The following is a 5,000-nucleotide window of genomic DNA, read 5'->3' on the forward strand; positions in this document are numbered from 1 at the left end:
TGAAAGACACAGATCTGCCACAACCTTGGAATCGGAGCGCCGCCTGTCATGAGCCACAAGTGCATCCTGACGTGACAAATCGGATGATCCCGCAGGCATGCACTTACGATAATCACTATCAACGAACCTGCCGCCCCCTCCCCCCCCAAAATACACCTTTCCCTACAACGTGTACCTTAACCTAAGCTATATTGTACCTTAACCTAAGCGATATTGTACCTTAACCTAAGGTATATCGTACCTTAACCTAACCTACATTGCGCCTTCACCTAACCTACGTTGTACCTTAACCTAACCTACGTTGTACCTTAACCTAACCTACGTTGTACCTTAACCTAACCTACGTTGTACCTTAACCTAACCTACGTTGTACCTTAACCTAACCTACGTTGTACCTTAACCTAACCTACGTTGTACCTTAACCTAACCTACGTTGTACCTTAACCTAACCTACGTTGTGCCTTAACCTAACCTACGTTGTGCCTTAACCTAACCTACGTTGTGCCTTAAACTAACCTACGTTGTGCCTTAACCTAACCTACGTTGTGCCTTAACCTAACCTACGTTGTGCCTTAACCTAACCTACGTTGTGCCTTAACCTAACCTACGTTGTGCCTTAACCTAACCTATGTTGTGCCTTAACCTAACCTATGTTGTGCCTTAACCTAACCTATGTTGTGCCTTAACCTAACCTATGTTGTGCCTTAACCTAACCTATGTTGTGCCTTAACCTAACCTATGTTGTGCCTTAACCTAACCTATGTTGTGCCTTAACCTAACCTATGTTGTGCCTTAACCTAACCTATGTTGTGCCTTAACCTAACCTATGTTGTGCCTTAACCTAACCTATGTTGTGCCTTAACCTAACCTATGTTGTGCCTTAACCTAACCTACGTTGTGCCTTAACCTAACCTACGTTGTGCCTTAACCTAACCTACGTTGTGCCTTAACCTAACCTACGTTGTGCCTTAACCTAACCTACGTTGTGCCTTAACCTAACCTACGTTGTGCCTTAACCTAACCTACGTTGTGCCTTAACCTAACCTACGTTGTGCCTTAACCTAACCTACGTTGTGCCTTAACCTAACCTACGTTGTGCCTTAACCTAACCTACGTTGTGCCTTAACCTAACCTATGTTGTGCCTTAACCTAACCTATGTTGTGCCTTAACCTAACCTATGTTGTGCCTTAACCTAACCTATGTTGTGCCTTAACCTAACCTATGTTGTGCCTTAACCTAACCTATGTTGTGCCTTAACCTAACCTATGTTGTGCCTTAACCTAACCTATGTTGTGCCTTAACCTAACCTATGTTGTGCCTTAACCTAACCTATGTTGTGCCTTAACCTAACCTATGTTGTGCCTTAACCTAACCTACGTTGTGCCTTAACCTAACCTACGTTGTGCCTTAACCTAACCCATATTGTACCTTAACCTAACCCATATTGTACCTTAACCTAACCCATATTGTACCTTAACCTAACCCATATTGTACCTTAACGTAACCTAATTTGTGCCTTAACGTAACCTAATTTGTGCCTTAACGTAACCTAATTTGTGCCTTAACGTAACCTAATTTGTGCCTTAACGTAACCTAATTTGTGCCTTAACGTAACCTAATTTGTGCCTTAACGTAACCTAATTTGTGCCTTAACGTAACCTAATTTGTGCCTTAACGTAACCTAATTTGTGCCTTAACGTAACCTAATTTGTGCCTTAACGTAACCTAATTTGTGCCTTAACGTAACCTAATTTGTGCCTTAACGTAACCTAATTTGTGCCTTAACGTAACCTAATTTGTGCCTTAACGTAACCTAATTTGTGCCTTAACGTAACCTAATTTGTGCCTTAACGTAACCTAATTTGTGCCTTAACGTAACCTAATTTGTGCCTTAACGTAACCTAATTTGTGCCTTAACGTAACCCATGTTGTGCCTTAACGTAACCCATGTTGTGCCTTAACGTAACCCAATTTGTGCCTTAACGTAACCCATGTTGTGCCTTAACCTAACCTATATTGTGCCTCAACCTAACCTATATTGCGCCTTAACCTGACGCACGTTGTCGCTGAACCTGCTCTGTAATTGTTATGCAACTCGTTAAATTAGTGTAGTGTTGCCTAACCGCAACCCTCGCAATATAGTTCGCTATTCGCACTGCCCGGTCCCCTGTGTATCGCGTCATGTTAAACACCTTGCAGGTGTTGCTGACTTTCCACATGCTCCTGCTATACACTGTAATGTGGATAGCAGCAGGACGTACATGCCCCCCCCCCTTCCCCCCTGCCTTCGCAAGCTGGTCGTTGAGAAGTTTGCATGTTCAATGCCCTTCGCATGCCGACGTACTCAGCCTACGTTGTGGTACGGCCTGTCACCTGTCCGCCGATGTACGCAAAACCCACAAACTGTACTGCACATTGGTCCGTATGTACTGAATGATACATCGTGGCACATGTGTGACCGTACGACGACTGCGCCTAGCAACGGCAGACCATACAGTCCAAATATTGTGCACGCAGCTACGTGTCGTCTCCCTATAAGAGCTGGATTGCAGTGTGGTACGCCATTCAGACGTGTGGGAGGAACGGACGCCCTGGATGGCGATCAGCATGAGCAGTCTGTTGATGTAGTGGAGCGTGTATTCGGACGTAGTCGTCTCTTCTCACACACCGTGATAGCATGTTGCACCGCGTTCCACATCTGCGACATCCTGCAGAGGCCGGCTGACAGTCGTTCGCGCAATGGACACCGCATACGTACGGGGGCTACCTTCCACGTGTTCTCGAGGCGTGCACATGTTGTTGCGTCTATGTGGGCAGACGTAGTGTGTTGTGACACCTGACACAGGCATGCAATACTCGTTGCAAATGGCGATGGACGTCTACGTTTGCTGGTGACGTTACGCAAATGAACAACAGGTAACCCGTTGTGGTGCGGTTGTTCTCGCTAGAGGTGAATCAGTGTTGGCGACGATCGGTCGAGCTATTAACCGGTTGTTTCAGGGATACCCACCATGCCCACGAACGTGAAAGGGGACCCACCATGCCCACGAACGCGAAAGGGGATCTGGGTGTGAGGCGATACGCGGCGGTGGCTGGGTGGGACCGTCCCCGGCCGGTGAGGGGGGGCCGCCCGGCGTGCTGGCAGCGCGGTGCGTGGGCGCACGCGCTACAGCCGGCTGGTGGGGGCGGCCAGTGGCAGGCGCGCCGGCCGACGGACGCGGCAGGCGGCGCAGCTGCGCGCCGGCGCCCCCTGCTCGCGGCGCCTTGCGGCCAAAGTAGGTCCTCGCGGGCCCGGTGCGAAGCGCGGTGGCCATCTGCAGTGTGCTGGTCCGATTGAGGACTGTGTGCGCTGAGGATGCGCCGCCGCCCGGCGCTCGGCGCCGCGACGCCGTCTGCTGCTCGGTCGCCCCAGCGGTTCTCGCAGGTGGTTTGTATCGCAGCTGTGCGGACGTGTTGGCGCGTGCGCTGTGCTGGGAGAGTTCGCTTCGGCACCCAAGTGGGGCTTTTGTCCTTCTGTGGCGCTGGCGTTGGAGCTGCCGGTCACCGTAGGTGGCGCGTGTTGTCTCCCGCCGGCAATGCCACGACAGCACGCTCCCGGGCCTCTGTCGGCAGCGGCAAGCTCAGTTGGGAGCACGGGTGGTCGCACCTAAAGCGTCTACTCGCCTAACTCCGGGCGATTGCGCCTCTCTCGAACCCGACCAAGTACTTAGGACGGCGCTGCGCGCCGCCGGGACCTGAGAGGGTTTCGAGGTGTGTTGTGCAGGGGAGCTCAGCCTCCTCCTGTTTGCAGAATAATTGAGCGGACGCTTGCGTGTTCGCGCGGGCCCCCGGGACACACTCCCGGGCGGCCGGCTGCTCAGCTCTAGTTGACGCAGCTCCCTGGTTGATCCTGCCAGTAGTCATATGCTTGTCTCAAAGATTAAGCCATGCATGTCTCAGTACAAGCCGCATTAAGGTGAAACCGCGAATGGCTCATTAAATCAGTTATGGTTCCTTAGATCGTACCCACGTTACTTGGATAACTGTGGTAATTCTAGAGCTAATACATGCAAACAGAGTCCCGACCAGAGATGGAAGGGACGCTTTTATTAGATCAAAACCAATCGGTCGGCTCGTCCGGTCCGTTTGCCTTGGTGACTCTGAATAACTTTGGGCTGATCGCACGGTCCTCGTACCGGCGACGCATCTTTCAAATGTCTGCCTTATCAACTGTCGATGGTAGGTTCTGCGCCTACCATGGTTGTAACGGGTAACGGGGAATCAGGGTTCGATTCCGGAGAGGGAGCCTGAGAAACGGCTACCACATCCAAGGAAGGCAGCAGGCGCGCAAATTACCCACTCCCGGCACGGGGAGGTAGTGACGAAAAATAACGATACGGGACTCATCCGAGGCCCCGTAATCGGAATGAGTACACTTTAAATCCTTTAACGAGTATCTATTGGAGGGCAAGTCTGGTGCCAGCAGCCGCGGTAATTCCAGCTCCAATAGCGTATATTAAAGTTGTTGCGGTTAAAAAGCTCGTAGTTGGATTTGTGTCCCACGCTGTTGGTTCACCGCCCGTCGGTGTTTAACTGGCATGTATCGTGGGACGTCCTGCCGGTGGGGCGAGCCGAAGGCGTGCGACCGCCTCGTGCGTGCTCGTGCGTCCCGAGGCGGACCCCGTTGAAATCCTACCAGGGTGCTCTTTATTGAGTGTCTCGGTGGGCCGGCACGTTTACTTTGAACAAATTAGAGTGCTTAAAGCAGGCAAGCCCGCCTGAATACTGTGTGCATGGAATAATGGAATAGGACCTCGGTTCTATTTTGTTGGTTTTCGGAACCCGAGGTAATGATTAATAGGGACAGGTGGGGGCATTCGTATTGCGACGTTAGAGGTGAAATTCTTGGATCGTCGCAAGACGAACAGAAGCGAAAGCATTTGCCAAGTATGTTTTCATTAATCAAGAACGAAAGTTAGAGGTTCGAAGGCGATCAGATACCGCCCTAGTTCTAACCATA

The 5,000-nt window shown here is 50.8% G+C and overlaps 1 non-coding gene across 1 annotated transcript in view; it reads left to right on the forward strand.

The window, feature by feature from the left end:
• Positions 1–3,877: 3,877 nt before the first annotated feature.
• Positions 3,878–5,000, forward strand: part of LOC126443845 (small subunit ribosomal RNA) — a 1,909-nt gene continuing 786 nt past the window's right edge. The window contains exon 1 of the ribosomal RNA XR_007582222.1: positions 3,878–5,000. This exon is cut by the window's right edge and continues 786 nt beyond it. This is a non-coding gene — a ribosomal RNA (small subunit ribosomal RNA).

This window comes from Schistocerca serialis, unplaced genomic scaffold (assembly GCF_023864345.2).
Source record: "Schistocerca serialis cubense isolate TAMUIC-IGC-003099 unplaced genomic scaffold, iqSchSeri2.2 HiC_scaffold_196, whole genome shotgun sequence".
NCBI classification, from domain to species: Eukaryota; Metazoa; Arthropoda; class Insecta; order Orthoptera; family Acrididae; genus Schistocerca; species Schistocerca serialis.